This window comes from Puntigrus tetrazona, chromosome 9, assembly GCF_018831695.1.
Source record: "Puntigrus tetrazona isolate hp1 chromosome 9, ASM1883169v1, whole genome shotgun sequence".
In the NCBI taxonomy this organism is placed as follows: Eukaryota; Metazoa; Chordata; class Actinopteri; order Cypriniformes; family Cyprinidae; genus Puntigrus; species Puntigrus tetrazona.
Genome location: NC_056707.1, coordinates 25,745,240 through 25,762,739, shown reverse-complemented (window position 1 = coordinate 25,762,739; position 17,500 = coordinate 25,745,240). Strand labels below are relative to the sequence as shown.

Below are 17,500 nucleotides of genomic sequence, written 5' to 3'. Positions count from 1 at the left end.
GCTGGGAGTAAAATAAATAATTTCACACAAGTACATTAAAAAGGGTGGCCGAATACAATTTTTTCTGCATCAACAAGCATTGTAAATTCTTTTTTTTTTTCTATTCGATTTAACTCTAACATGTTAGGAGCGGAGGCTGTTTCCAGTTTATTAATAAAGCCTTTTAGCGTCGTCAAATCCTAATAGCGCCACTAGAGGGCATGATTGAAAATGAAAAAGGACAATATCAGACATTGACATGAAAAGTTGCTGGAGCTCAAGTGAGATGAAGTAGGATGGAGATCCAGGTTAATGTTTCAGCGCTGCCTTTGTACTGCGGTGTTTAAAACGGCATGAAAGCATTAGTTTGTTTGTTTGACAGGGCTGGATGCATCCTCCAGCGCAGTCACAGAGCGAAGACCTGCTGTATTATGAGCACAAACCCCTCGTGCCAAGCTGCAGAGACAAAAGCGGCGGGCGGCATCGTGCGGCGGCGAACAACCCTCTGGATATAGGCCGCGACGCGCGCCTGGCGAGCTGGAGAGGAACATCGAGCGAAGGTACCTGAAGAGTCCTTTAAGCAGCGTCATTCAGATCAGACTGGATAACGTGGGGGCGGTCTCAGTACCGGCCCCCGCGCCATCACCTGCTAGAGCTGATGGGGACGGGTAGGTCGCTCCTCAGCCGCTCTTCACGCCGCCGGCTCTGTGCTTGTGTCCCGTTCACTGCAACCTTCACTCTTTTTGGCTTACGAAGCATGAGCATGAGGCACTGTCCACATCCAGTAACCACTGCCTCATCACACCGTCATCTGCTTCTTGAAGAGCCTGCCACAAAAAGGGTACTAATGCATTGATATTCTTCTAAATAAATAATCACAATAACAAACGAACAGCAAGGTGAATAATGGTAACGCTTTAGAATAGGTAACGCTTTTTTTACCCTCAATAAATTCTTCATAAATTAATAGTTAAGTTTGGGTATTGGGTAGGATTAGGGATGTGGAATAAGTCATTAATATGTGCTTATAGATTGGCTAATATTTTTGTTATATGCATGCTAATAAGCAACTAATAGGTGTAACGGTAGTGTTGCCACAATAATTTAATTGGAATAATTATTAAATAGTTTTTACAATAATTTGTTGCTGCTTTTAAAATGTGATTGAATGCAATTAAATATAATTCATTTAATTATTTGTTCACTTGTTATTGTATTATTAGTTTGTATTATCAACTATTGTTAGTTATTGATATTGTTAATAATGCTGTTGGTAATTATAATATACTTTATAATTCTGTATTTATTAGTGCTGTCAAATAATTAATTGTTTAATCGCATCCAAAGTAAGGTTTTGTTTACATAATGTATTGTGTATACTTAGTATATTTATTATTAATATTTAAGTACACACTCATGTGTATATTAAAAATGCATTTGTATATTAAATATGTAATATAAATTATAGCTAAATAAATATTTACACACATACATATATATATATATATATATATATATATATATATATATATATATATATATATATATATATATATATATATATATATATATATATGCATGCATGCATAAATACTTTCAACATAAGAACAAAATAAATATTATAATTTGTAATTACTTTAGAGATCAGAGTGTAAAGTAACATTAATAAACATCATAATAATACTAACAAATGTTGCAAATTTAGCCAAAAATGAAGTTTTGTGACCAAATGTTGGTTGGTAGCTGCTGATTAAATTATGCTTCCCATAACATATAGAAATAATATAATATAATAATAGGGACCTTTTTACGTTTTCGGGTTTCTCCGCTGGAACTCTATGATAGTGCTTTTATGACTTTCAATAAAAGAAAAAAAATAGAGAGAAACTGATAACGGCAGGCAGAGGAGGCGCTGCGTTAGAAAAGCATTAGCATTAGTGTAAAGTTGTTGTAAAGGTAATATGATACAAAGAATGTTATAAATGTACATAAAAAAAAAAAAAAAAAAACATATGACAAACTTTTGAGGATTTATAAAGCTGTTGATCATCAAACACGTCATCACGGTCTTGTGGAAAGGGTCCATTGTGTGAATTATGTAAATTATAATAAATAGAAAGGTTTATAGACCAACTTATTTTTGTAAAAAAAAAAAAAAAAAAAAAAAAAAAAAAAAAAGTGCCTCTAATACTATTATAAAAGTAATGTTGTACCCTTTTTGAGAGAACGTGGCAAAAGTCATTGAATCTGATCACTGTCTGCACTGTGGTTATTATCAGCATGAATGTGGGTTATTGATTATTTCATGTTTCTTATTGAAATAGTAAAGATATATATATATTATTATATATTTAGTATATAAATGAATATCTAAAATTAACATGCACCAAATCAGAATACAGTTTTCCCTTCAAATTTATAAGAACCTTATTGCATGTACAATACATAGATTCATTGTTGTTTTATTTTGTTTATTGTTTACGAAATAATTGCAAATGCAAAGTAGTTTCCTGGGGCCTGTTTCATAAAACAAGTTGGTTTTTTGCAGTTAGTCTGATTTGTTTTGAGTCAAATCAACTGGTGATGAATCAGACTAACTGAAATAAACCTGGTTTATTGGCTAAACGTGTTTTATGAAAACGGGCCTCTGGCAACAAGAATATTTATGACCCCAAATCCTCTCACACTTGACAAAAGTCAGACCCTGGTCATAATTATTATAAAATGTTTTATTGTATTAATTATTTTTCTTATATTGCAATCTTATATTTGATTTGAAACGTTTTGAAGAATCTGAGAACAAAGAACAAGCAAAAAGACTTAATATATTTATTTTCAAGTATTTATAGTTGTATTATAAAATATTATTTTACTATGCTGTTATTCATTATTTTAATTGGAATAGTATTCAATTGAATTATTGGAGGAAAAATATATATATTCAGAATTGTATTATTTTTACTGTAATTGTCAGTGCCATTAGTAGTAATAATTTACTAAATTATAGTAAATAGTAAAAGATAGTAACAAAGTAAATAATTGTAATGAAATGCAGTTAAAAAAAAAAAAAATAAAATAAATATATATATATATATATATATATATATATATATATATATATATATATATATATATATATATATATATATATATATATATATATATATATATATATTATAATAATAATAATAATAATCATTTATTTATTTTCCTTTATATATTTGCCCCTATTGTGCAGTGCTGTAAAGTGTGTGTGTGTGTGTGTGTGTGTGTGTGTGTGGCAGGGCTGAGGAGGATCTGGCTCCAGGACTGAGACAGTGGCGTAAAGCTCTGGGAGAGGTGCGCAGCTCAGTCAGCTCTCTCTCTGTGTCTGCAGCAGCTGCACAAGTCCATTGCCTGGGAGAGGTCCATCATGAAAGTGGTGAGCGCAGGGACATTCGAGTAGTTGAGTTAGTTAACGTCCAGATCTATGTGCTGCTTTATAGATCTGAAGCCATCCGGATGTGTTTGTGTCTCAGTACTGTCAGATGTGCTGTAAGGGGAGATAACGAGGAGCTGCTGCTGCTGTGTGATGGATGTGATCGAGGCTGCCACACGTACTGCCATAAACCCAGGATCACCACCATCCCTGACGGAGACTGGTTCTGCCCGGCCTGCATATCCCAGGTGCTGTTCTAAACGTCTCCATCATGGGGGTTTTTTGTCATGGGACATCAGAATATTTTTTACATGAGGTTAAATCATATTGACTAACAACACCATGAAAGTATAGTACAAGTAGTCCATGTGGCTAATTTAATTGTTCAGCTGTAGTTCAGTTAGTCAAACAGACGCAACATTAGTGATATCATTTTTCTATGCAATAATAATAATTTATTATTATTATTATTGCATAGAAAAAATTATATCACTGTGTTGATATTATAAATTTATTATTATTATTATTATTATTGCATTGAAAAATCACTGATGATATTATTATTAATAATAATAATAATATTAAGCACCATTTTTAATAGTAATACATTTTTAGATTATATAAAATTTTTATATTAATCATATTAAATTTTTTTCTACATTTCATTACTTTTATTTACTTTAAATGTTACTATCTTTACTATTTTACTATTCACTTTTTGTAAAAAATTAGCCAAAATATTATTTTTATTATTATTATTATTGTTACTACTATTACTACTACAATTAATACTACTAATGACACTGACAATTACAGTAAAATAATACAATTCTACAATTTTTAGTTTTATAAATGGTCAATAAACAATAAAATAATATAAATAATATTACTATTATAAAAACATTCAATTTAGTAATAAATGTATGCTTTATTATAACTTTATAACTTTATAACTTTTATTATTTTTATTATAAGGCCAGATTTTAAAATAATATAAGAATAGTTTTACCATTTTTGTTCTATAAATAAATATTTGTTTAGTAAATAATGTTGGTTTATAATATTAATAATAATATTAACAATAATAATAAAATTCCTATTACCTCTTGACTTCAATAATAATAATAATAATATTATTATTATTTTTATTATTATTATTGAAGTCAAGAGGTAATAGGAAAAATTAAGGTACTTATTTTTATAAATAATAAAAAAATTCTAGTATGTTTTTGTTTACTATTTTATTTCTTTATTATTACCAACTATTGATAAATTACTGGGAATTTGGCTTAACAATTACCAACTCAAAACATAAAATAAATTCTTCAATCTGATTTCAGTTCCTAAATACACATGCATCCCGAAACATGCATGAATGTGTAAAATACCTTTAAAGGCTCCGTGATGTGCTGCTGATGAGCGTCTTGGCTGCAGCCGTCTGTGTTTGTCGATGTCGTGTCCTCACTGAAGCGTTCGTCTCTGTGCAGGCGAGCAGTCAGTCCCTGAAGACCAAGAAGGCCTTGAACCGCTCAAGCGGAGGCCTGAAGAAACCTCCGAGGCCAAGCGACACAGAAGCCGTCTGTGACCGGAGACTCGGAGGAGGATTTGAGCGCGCTAACGGCACGCCCAGGAAAGTGTCAAAGGATCGCGTAAAAGAGGAGGACCGAGAGAGTCCGCGGCGGAAAGCAGGAGAGTCAGCGCGGTGTGAAGAAACCCAAAACGAAAGACCTGGCCTTGTGCAGGTGCGCTGAACCCGATGAACGTGTTTGACTTGGGCTCTGTGCGAGTCGGCTCTTACTGATGAGATCTCTTTCAGGACGCTCTTGGCTGAGCTGGAAAGCCATCAGGGCGCTGGGCCGTTTCTGACACCCGTCAACCCCAAATCTGTCCCGGATACCGCAAGATCATCAAGAAGCCCATGGACCTCTCTACCATCAGAGACAAACTCACCAACAGCCAGTGCGTAGTTAACTAGTCCTTAAGTGGTTACTTGTAGATGAAATATTTAAGCCTTTTCAGTGATATATTTATTGTTCGTTATCATTTGTTTTATATTTATTGATGACCATAATAATTTTATTTTTAACAAAATATTGTAGTCAAGTAGATTCTATGTAAAACACTTTTTGCTTTATTCTTATATATATATATATATATATATATATATATATATATATATATATATATATATATATATATATATGTATGTATATGTAGTATTTTTTATTTATTTATTTTTATTCACTTATTCTTATTTTTTTTTATTTTACTTTGTTTTATAGAAATTTTAACAAAGAGGCATTAGATAAGTCAATAGTGGGTTAAGTAATTTATTATGTAAATAAATAATAGCTCTGTCAAACAATTAATCGTCATCCAAAATAAAAATTTAAATAGTATGTGTGTACTGTGTATGTTTAATGTGTATATAAATACATGTATATACTTACAAATGATACAGATATAAAAATATTCATGTAATTGTATATACACACAATTATATTACATATAAATATATTCAATATATAAATGTGACATTTTTCTTAAATATGCACAGGCATGTAATTTTATATATATATATATATATATATATATATATATATACACACATATACATATATATATATATATATATATATATTATATATATACATATATATATATATATATATATATATACATATATACATATATAAAATTACATGCCTGTGCATATTTAAGAAAAATGTCACATTATATATATGTGTGTGTGTATATATATATATATATATATATATATATATATATATATATGTATATATATATATATATGTGTATATATATATATATATATATATATGTATATATATGTGTATATGTGTATATATATGTGTATATGTATATATACATACATATATACATACATATATATATCACATCAAAATAAGTTTTTGTTCTCTATATATTTTTTTAAATAATTTTATTTTGTTTTAATAGATTTTATTTGTAACATTCATTCATGTAGATTAAGTATTTTATTAAACTATTTTATGCTTTTAATAATATATTGATGAAAATATTAATGCTAAATTTTAATAATATTTATTTGCTTGTTTTTTTTATTTTTTATTTTCAGCAATCATTTTAAATGAACAGTGGGGTTTTCGTGCGTTTCTACATTCCTCTTCCTGCTTTCGGTCGATATATATTCCACTAAATCGGCACGGTTTGCGACGCGCTCCCGGTGAACCTTACGAGCGTTTGATTCTCACCGCAGGTATTCGAGTCTTGAGACTTTCATCATTGACGTGAACCTGGTGTTCGATAACTGCGAGAGGTTCAACGAGGACAACTCGGACATCGGCCGAGCGGGACACGAGATGAGACGCTTCTTCCAGAGGAGATGGAGCGAGCTCCTGAGGCAGAGCTCGGTGAAAGCGCTTCAGACGACGGAGACTCCGTGAGAGCGGCGCCGTTTACAAATCAAGTACAGGGACAGCAAAAATACCTTGTAAATATGTTTCTCTTTGTTGTTTCTTTTGGGGTTTTTAAATAAACGTTAATAATTATAGTGAATGTACTGTATTTAATTTTTGTTTTGATTATTTAATGACTAAAAAGGTCTTCATTTTCTATGGGAAGAGAAATGAAAGCGGCTTTAAAAAGAAAACAGACAAAAAAATCATCTAAATGAATGTCTTTTCTTTCTCGGATGCGAAAAAGTCGCGTGTTTACATATTTCTGAGCTCTAGAGAACAGAAGATCCATTACAGTTACATTACTGAAGCTGCATTTATGTAAATGTGTATGTTTTAAATCACAATCTCCTAAACGCGACTATTAATGTTTAATATCGGTTCTGAGTATCGTATTCCGTGCGCAAGACGGGACCCCAGCGTCGTTTCGCCTTCTTGATGCCTTCTAGAAATCCACCTCTCAAACCTCAGTCCGTCTTTTCTGATGCACAAGACTTCGTCCGTGTGTGTGCTGGACGTTTTACATCGCTTTCGTATTCAATGCAACCGTAAAACCGGCGAGAAATCGCCCGAACCGTATCTAGAAATCAGAATTGCTATTATTTTTGACTTGCAACGCTCTTGCATCGCAAGCGTGCAGAAGTGCTGCCGAGATGAAAGGAATCTAGTTTACATGATAATTAATGTAATGAACTGCAGTTTGTTTTTTCAGAATACTTGAATCCTCCTGTTTGAAGATATTGCAATGAAGGTGTAGCGTTCTGTTTTGTAGGAGTTTTATTTTTTCTCTAGTTTGTGTCATATTTAATAAAATGTTTTCAAGCAGCCTGCTTGTGTTTATGTTGTTGATGCTGCTGTGTTTTCTTGCTGACGTTTATCTTCTTTCTACCTGTTTTAATGGCTTTGTATCATATTTGTTGTCTGTTTCTTCTTGCTCCTGCCGTGGAATTATGACGATTCACTGATCTATTATTTATATTTTATTTTAATTTATTTTTACTCTATTTAAAAAATATTTTTAAATATTTTAATTTATCCAGACATTTTAGTCAAGCAGATTATGGCTGCTCATTTATTAAATATTAAATATTTTCAGCCTTTTAGCGATTATATTTACTCACTAATAATAATATTATTTTAAATATTATTTTTAATATTATTATAACTTGATCTAAGTCATTGTATTCAAGTAGATTAAGACTGCATTTAACACAATATTTTCTTTTACTTATTGATAATTATACTATACTTTGATAATTATTACTAATACTACTACTACTAACATTATTATTATTATTATTATTATTATTAATAATTGTATTTTATCCAAACAGTCTTCGTTGTCAAGTAGATTATGACTAGTCATGTAATAAAAAACAATAATTTTCCGCCTTTTAGTGATACATTTGTTGTTGATAATTTTATTTTATTAAAATGTTTTATTTGATCAATTTTGTCCAGTCGTTGTGGTCAAGTGCATTTTGAGTAGTCTTTTATTAAAAACACAATGTTACCAGTCTTTAAGTGATATACTTATTGATAATAATAATATATAAATTTATCCAATTTTATTTTATTTCATTTTGCTTTTTAAATATATATTTTTAATAAATTATAATAAATAATTTTTTTTTATAAATGAGTAGCTACAATCTACTTGACTGAAATGGCTGGATAAATTGAAATAATTAAAAAATATATTTTTAAATTAAATTAAGTAAAAATAAATAAAATATAACAATAGAGAACACTAATAACTGAATCGCCCTAATTCCATTGCAAGAGTAGATGTGAGTAAAGACAGATATTTTGTGTGTGTGTGTGTGTGTGTGTGTGTGTGTGTGTGTGTGTGTGTGTTGGTCCATGCAACAGAAATGCGTAGTCTCTCATTGGTTGACCTGAGTTTGTGTAAAACTGTGAATTATCACGTTTCCTGGCAACAGACATCAGGAAGTGTTCAGAAGGTAGCTTCCCAGAGAACACCATAACCTATAAAACAGAGATTATAGATATTATAAGTTGAAGTTGTGCATTTCCAGATACTGATTTACTCACAGACGCCTGTTAAGGGTTTCAGGAACAGTCTTCAGTGTGAATCTTCTGCCATCAGGTGAGTCTTTCCTAAACTTTTTTTATTAATCAGTGAGAGGTCAATGTGAAGTTTAAACATTAGGTGTAAACACATTCATTAATTAATTCATTAATCTATGGAGAACACTGATGAGGGATGTTTTGATACTTACGTTAAAAACACAAGACGATGGGAAGAAATATGAGTGCTACGGAAAAAACGAATTGATCTGTTTTAGCAACCAAAAAAGTTTTATTCATAAAAATGAATAAATAAATTGTAATTTTTTTGACATAAACGAATGTGTATAAGGTAAAGCTAAACTATTTAAAAATATTAATGATTTATATTACTTATTTCAGTTGAAAAATTGCCAGTTTATCATTTGATTTGTATCGTATGAAAAACATTAAAAATAAATCATACTGAATTAAAATCATTTTAAATATATTAGAATTTGAACTTGAATTTGAGTAGCATGTTTCTAAATAATAATTATAACACGCATATATATGTTTAATATATATATATATATATATATATATAATGTTTAATATATATATATAGTTTAATATATATTAAACTATATATAGTTTATAAACTATATATAGTTTAATATTAAATATTACGTATATATTAAAAATACACTTGTCATCATTGGAAGCCTTTCATCAAAGTTGTCCTAAAACCTAAATCCAACATGTGTTCTCGTCTCAGGACAGCTTTGATCAACTTGGTGACGCAGGTGTTTCACCTACAGGACCACCAGTGAAGACGTGTCTGGGACGTGACGTCAAAGGAGCTGCGAAGGTACGCTTTCATTGTGCAAAATATTTAAACAAGAAAATCGCCTTTTTAAAGTTGTGTGAATGAAGTTCTTAGCGATGCATGTTACTAATCTAAAATGAAGTCTGGATATATTTATGGCAGAAAGATTTCTTCATGGAACATGATCTTTATTAATATCCCAATTATGTATGGCATAAAAATCTATCATTTTGACCCATAGTGCATGTATTTTCCAAACATACCCATGCAACTTCATTAAAAAAATAACATTAACGTCGAGTCGTAGTAACGTTACAAACAGAGACGTTAAAACATCTAAACATCATACATTAATGTTGAGAAATAGAATTAAGGAAATACACTGACACAACGTTATATCAACATTAAGAGAACTACAATAGCTAATAAAAATTGAACCAATTTATAAAAGGGTTTAAAGCCATTTTTATAGGAGCTCATAAAATATTAACAAGCAATATATTTTCATTCATACACGATCTATCCATTAGAACTTTTCTGTTTCCCATAGTTTATTTTAAATAAATAAATAAATAAATATTTTATTATATATATATATATATATATATATATATATATATATATATATATATATATATATATTTTTTTTTTTTTTTTTTTTAGTTAGTTAGTAAACATTAAAATAAGTTTTCCTTTATTTTAGTTATATATATCGTTAGTTGAAGAAAAAAATAAAAATAAATAAATATATATGTGTGTATAATTTATTTATTATTATTTTTATTTAGTTTTAAACATGAAAGACGTCTGTCCTCAGGTGAGCATTGCTAACGGTCCAGATCCCTCTCTTCTGCTGAGGATCGTTCCTCCTCTGCTGGAGACTGCAGTGGTCTGGGGAAATCTGGGCCCATATTCACTTTATTCTACCACTCAAGAGTTCTCCTAAATAGCAGTAAATGTATTTAGATAAGAGTTTTGTGTTAAAACTCATTCACAAAGCTGCTTGAGACAAATTTCTACTGAAGAATAGAGTTGGCCTCGTTGTCGTTTGCTATGGATGATGTCACTGGAGGATGCTTACTAACGCACACAGTGATTGGCTGAGAGGAGAGAAAAGGAAAAATATTTCTATTTATTCATTTATTAAATATTTCAATGTTATGTTGCCATTTTATAATAAGTGCAGGCTAAATGTCACAAACAAACTTATATACTGTTACGTGACCACATTTGTTTCTGTTTCTCTTCCTCTTTCTGTGATTGGGTAATTTTGGCGATGTCTTTTCCGTTATTATTTGCTGCTGTGTTTTTATTAGGTTTCTTTATTGGTTCGCCTGACAGATCTGGAGGTCCAATCAGAAGCCGTGATGCAGCATTTAAACGGAACGGTGTTCCTGCTTCGAGAGTGGCGGTGGTGGAGTTGTTGCTAGCTTCACCGTGCCTCATTGGTGCTGTGTACTAGCCGAGTGGTTTTCGCTTGAGTACTGTTATCGAACAACTAGATATGAGCCAATTATCCGAGAGAAGAGGGAGAGAAGGATGTCACGTGACGTACATATCCCAACACGTAGGTGTACCTATGTTAAAAACACACTAGTTTAGGAGCGGGTGCTGCTTTGTGTGTTTATGTTTTTAATTAGGGTAGTTTAGTTACGGCGTGACTCGCCGAAGATTTGCTTTCTTTCTTGTCAGTTAGGTTCGATGGAAAGGGGATTTCAGTTAGTATTGTATGTTTTGTTAATTTATTTTATTTTACAACGCTCGTTTTTTTTCTCTCTGTTTATTGATTCCTTTTGTACACCTTGTAAAATATATTGATTCACCACGATCACATATTTGGCAAGGGCCAGGTATTTAATAAAACGAACCACTGGTTTGTAATGAAATCCCGGATTGTTTTGTTTCTTTTCTTTTCCCCCGTTCTCGGATGTCATTCAAGAGGTTATTTCTCCAGTTATGTCAAGTCCCTTATTACGTAACATATATATATATATATATATATATATATATATATATATATATATATATATATATATACTTATAGCCTATATGTTCAGGTAATTGTCAGTCTTTATGCTTGCTGTGGAAAAAATAATAAATATATGTATGTGTATTTATATGTATGTATGTGTATATACAGTATATGTGTGTGTGTGTGTGTGTAGAATTTACATAAAACCTTTTTAATTAGCAGAGTAGAATGGCTGACATTTTAAATGGTTTAGTACTGGGTTTATGAGTTGCATGCACGTAAAAAGGAATGTATTTCTCATAATTGCACATAATGTACTGCATTATGAGTATAAAGTATCAATGTTAAAGTACTTAAAGCAGACAAAGTAATTATACTTATAAGTAGTAATAACAATAATAATAATAATAATAAACTGCAAACCTTTTACTCAGCTGTTAATTAGTAACAACATCAGACTACGCGTCAGTCTCTTTTAGTTTCTACTGTTGTTGTTTTTCTGTAAATAATACGTCAGAACTAACAAACATTAACATACACTGCAAAATCAGTAGTCGATATTCACCAAAAATATGAAACTTCTTGGCCTGTGTTTGTTTTTTTCACCCCCAGTGTTTGCTTTCGGATCGGTGAAAGTGAATGGAGCTCAAAAATCCGAGTCTGGACGCTAAGATAAACTAGAGTCTGGCTAAACAACACTGTTCATGACCTTCTATACGGGATCAGTTTATGGCCGGAGTTGTTTATAAGTATGATTATATTCACGTTTGTTGTGAGGTTAAATTACAGGAGTGAATATACTGTAATTATCTTTACTGGGAACTCAAACATGCTGATAATCTTGATTAGTCATACTCTGCTCTCTGTGTGTGTGTGTGTGTGTGTGTGTGTGTGTGTGTGTGTGTGTGTGTGTGTGTGTGTCTGTGTGTCTCTCTGTGTGTCTCTCTGTGTGTCTCTGTGTGTGTGTGTGTGTGTGTGTGTCTCTCTGTGTGTGTGTGTGTGTGTGTGTGTGTCTCTCTGTGTGTGTGTGTGTGTGTGTCTTTCTCTGTGTGTCTCTCTGTGTGTCTCTGTGTGTGTGTGTGTCTCTCTGTGTCTCTCTCTGTGTGTCTCTTGTGTGTCTCTCTGTGTGTGTCTCTGTGTGTGTGTGTGTGTGTGTGTGTGTCTCTGTGTGTCTCTCTGTGTGTGTCTCTGTGTGTGTGTGTGTGTCTCTCTGTGTGTCTCTCTGTGTGTCTCTCTGTGTGTGTGTGTGTGTCTCTGTGTGTGTGTGTGTGTGTGTGTGTGTGTCTCTCTGTGTGTCTCTGTGTGTGTGTGTGTGTGTGTGTGTGTGTGTGTGTGTCTCTCTGTGTGTGTGTGTCTCTGTGTGTGTGTGTGTGTCTCTGTGTGTGTGTGTGTGTGTCTTTCTCTGTGTGTCTCTCTGTGTGTCTCTCTGTGTGTCTCTCTGTGTGTCTCTCTCTGTGTGTGTGTGTCTCTGTGTGTGTGTGTCTCTCTCTGTGTGTCTCTCTGTGTGTCTCTCTGTGTGTGTGTGTGTGTGTGTGTGTGTGTGTGTGTGTGTGTGTGTGTCTCTGTGTGCGTGCGTGTGTGTGTGCGTGTATCTGTGTGTGTGTGTGTGTGTGTGTGTGTGTGTGTGTGTTTTCAGATGGCCAGACAGTCAAGTTTCGATTGGCCTCTGGTGGGCAGGATAACAGACTGAGGATATGGATTATTTCCCAGCATGCAGCAGCAGGTACCCAACATTCAATCTCAAAAAATAAATTTAAACCGAGGGAAAATATTCTCCAGCAGGATTGAATGAACGCACTAAAATATCCATCTATCTATCATCTATCTATACACGTATTATTTGCATTAACATGCTAAATTATTTACTTGACACTCTCCCCATAATGTAAAATCAATCAATTGATTTATTAATTCATTCATAATGTAAAATTAATGAATAAAATACATTTAAAAATAAAAAACAAAAAGCAAGACTTGTTTTGACGGTGTAGTAGTTCTGTGGAGTGAATATTTATAATTGACTGTTTTAGTTGCAATAGTTTAGTTTTATTTAACCCATAATCCTCGGCAGCAGGCGTTTGAGAGGGCTCTGTCTGTCTGTCGCCGTGGCAACGGTCCCGTCTGACTGGCGTGTGTCCGCTGCCCGCTGCGTGAGTCTCCTCACACACACTTTTTGTGTTTTTACGCACATGTAGATAAGCAGCAGTCAATCACGGGGGTTGCTGGGATATTGTGTCTCACAGGAAATTGTTCTGTGTGTGTGTGTGTGTGTGTGTGTGTGTGTGTGTGTGTGTGTGTGTGGAGGTAGAGAGTATGCACGGTGTTTCATTTTCTGTTTTCTGACACTATCAGTGACTCCAGCTCTCTTGTGTTTTCCAGCTCTTTATATTGCCTGTCTGAGTGATTGATTTAATGTAGTTGATCTCGATGTATGTGCACACGTGTCCTTGGCAGCGCATGTTGTACGTTTTTTTTTTTTTTTTTTTCAACATTTCTTGTTTCATTTAGTAAATTTGTTGCACTAAAAACTAAATAACGATTAATGACAACAATATAAACCTGTGAGACAATAAATAGAATAATAAAATAGTTTAGATTCTGCTAGAGCTTTTCAAGCTATGATGGCTACTTTTATATATAATAAACATAGGTGTCAAATATTTTTATTTATTCATTTATAAGAATTGAACTGTGTATATTTGTAATCAGCATTTCTCCCCATTTCAATTTTTGTCACAATGCATTATGGAATTGCAAGAAGGAGCACGCTGCCTCGAAGAAAACACAGCCTTTGCGGCATCCTTTGCACTTCTTCATAATATCATAAAATGCTGTATAGCTATATTATATAGTTATAAAACAGGACTCATTAAATAGCGTTTAATTTGTTTCCAGACATGAGCTATTCTTTCCCACAATGCTCCAGTGTGTGTGTGCTCTATCCTGCTCCTGTCCTCAGCTGTGTTCTCGTTTGACGGACAGCTGCTCGTCTCGGGTAAGCCCGCCCACTCACTTCACTGAGAATGGTTTTTTGTACTTAATGTTTATTACTTGTGTGTGTGTGTTTTGTTTAATAGCATATATTTAATATTAATAGCATATATTTAGCATATATATAATATTTAATAGCATTTATTTTTGCACAGTGTGAAGAGAAATATAGCAATAGTATATAGCAAATATATGCATTTTGCATATAGCAAAAACTAATAATTGCAGTTTATACCTGTATTTACTACAGCTATATATATATATATATATATATATATATATATATATATATATATATATATATATATATATATATATTAATATTTTATTTAGATAATTTTTTTTATCATTATTTTCTTTTAATATTACTGTTTCTATAGTCATTTTAGTAATTTGTTTTATTCAGTTTATTTCAGCCAAGGCAACTTTTTTTTTTGGGATTATTTAGTTTGTACAGTTTTACTCGGTTTGACCAGCAGGTGGATCTGTGGTGTCAGATTCTGATCTCAGCTGTACATAAATCATAGCATTCTGGATCTCCAACAGTTTCAAGGAACAGTTCAGATGCCGGTGACGAACGACACAGCGTGATGTAAATGTGGGTTTCATTTGCCTCTGTTTCCAGGTCCGTCGATAAAACAGTGACTTTATACGATGCAGTGAGTGACTGACTCCTTTGTTTTAATGCTTTGAGGTTATTGCATCAAAAACGCTGTTAACAAAACACAAAATGGATCTGTTGATGACAGCAGTCAAAGAAGATGAAATGTGACTTGGACAGTTCTTAAAAACTGTCAAAACCTTTTATATATGCAGCATAAAAGGTTTGGAACCCCAGAGTTCGATTCGTGGAAATATTAAATATTCCAAAATATTTAGAGGTCCAACATTTATGCTTTGCCAAAATGCAATTAGGTTTTGTTTAATCATTCTGTATGACAGGTTTATAAAACACTTTCTCGCTGTAATCTGTTTATTAATTGATCGATCGGAGATGTTCAGTCACCTGCAGCTAATGCTCCAAACACATGATGTGTGTGTGTGTGTGTGTGTGTGTGTGTGTGTGTGTGAACAGAATCATGGAGAACTTCTACACACTCTGACTCAGAATGACAGATGAATATAAAGTGAAATTAGACTTTCACATTATAATTCAAATACCGTTTGGTTATTTCAGCGTTCAGTTTTTCTGTGGGTTCATATTAATTAAGAGAAACAATGATTTATTTATCGTGGCATTACTGAATGAACAAAGCAGTGGCAGATTTTTTAGCAAACTGACTGAACGAATGATTCATTGATTCATTGACATTGCACACAGACAGTCACTTTCTGATTCTGTTTGTGTTTTTGAACAAATTGACTCATTCCTATAGACAGTAACTTTTGTTCCTGCATGAATCGGGTGTTGATTCACTGACTCTAATAGATGTTCGCTTGTTTTGTTCCTGCGTGAATCAGTGTTGACTCACTGACTCTCATAGACATTCGCTTGTTTTGTTCCTGAGTGAATCAGTGTTGGTTCACTGACTCTCATAGACATTCGCTTGTTTTGTTCCTGAGTGAATCAGAGTTGATTCACTGACTTTCATAGACATGTGCTTGTTTCGTTCCTGAGTGAATCAGTGTTGATTCACTGACTCTCATAGACATTCGCTTTTTTTCATCCCTGTTTTTGAATAAATCGTATTGCGGAATGATTCAGTGACCGTCAGAGAAAGTACCCTGTTCGATTCTTAAGTAAATCTGAGCTTTTTTTAGTAGTCAGTTGTTTGTTTTGCTCTTGAATGAATTAGAGTTGTTGAGTGAATCATTTGCCTGAATGAATGTATGATCCATTCATAAAGATGGTCACGAATTAATCGCTGTTTTTGAATCATTTATTTATTCCTGGATGAATCAGTATTTTTAATTGAGTTAGCTGAAAGAATCAGTGATGCGGTAATGTGAAGTGTCTTTTTTTATTTATTTTACGATATATAAGCATATTGAAGAAACTTAATTTCCCATAAAGCTGCTTTGCAATGATTTGTATCATAAAAAGCGCTATATAAATGAGCTTGAATTGAATATGCGTATCTGACTTGTATTATATTTCTCTGTCGCTGTAGATATGCGACTGCGTGTGCGTTCTCTCCCTCTGTGCTGATGTTTGCATCTGGCTCTATGGGTAAGACGGTGAATATCTGGAGAATTGGAGATTCGAATGCTGAAGCATGCAAGTACCATGCAAGTCCATCTGCTTCTGTTGAACTATAAATGGCTGTCTGACCACTAGATCGGTTGAAACGAAAGCTCCTGATTCAACACAAGTGAGGCTTTATGAATTGTTATATTTAATCCCTCAGTTTTTGCACTTTCTATTTAAATTGTAGTAAACCTGGAACATTTGTGTGTGTGTGTGTGTGTGTGTGTGTGAGCATGTAGTAATTACTGTTTCTGTGACCCCGAGCATGTTGGGTTGTGGAGTCTCTGCATGCTGACAGATGGCACACACTGGACCACAGAGCGACTGCGATCCAAACACGGATTACAGAGGCCACCAAAATACCTTTTAAACAAAACAACTGTCGGCCTATTGCAGAATTATAGTTTATGACTAATGATAATGACTATAACTTTATGGTAATATTGTTCGTGTTATTACTAACCTGCATCCCATATGTTTTATTGTTGTTACATTTTTGTTGTTGCTTTTGCTTTATTTGATTGAATGGCGAAGCTAAAAAAAAATCTGTTTCTGAATTGATTCTTTAAAACGTACGCTTAAACCGAATCACTGATATGAATCAAGCTCCAAATCCAAAGTTTAAAGTGCCTCTTTTTTATGGGTTACGTAAAAGGTT

At 32.7% G+C, this 17,500-nt stretch overlaps 1 long non-coding RNA gene and 1 pseudogene across 1 annotated transcript in view; both read left to right on the top strand.

Annotated features, from left to right (window-relative positions):
• The window catches only part of LOC122351757, a 63,346-nt pseudogene extending 56,472 nt beyond the window's left edge, over positions 1 to 6,874 (top strand).
• Positions 6,875 to 12,350: 5,476 nt separating this feature from the next.
• The window catches only part of LOC122351247, a 6,369-nt gene continuing 1,219 nt past the window's right edge, over positions 12,351 to 17,500 (top strand). The window contains exons 1-2 of the long non-coding RNA XR_006251714.1: positions 12,351 to 12,412; positions 13,300 to 13,386. This is a non-coding gene — a long non-coding RNA (uncharacterized LOC122351247). The remainder of the gene's footprint in view (positions 12,413 to 13,299; positions 13,387 to 17,500) is intronic.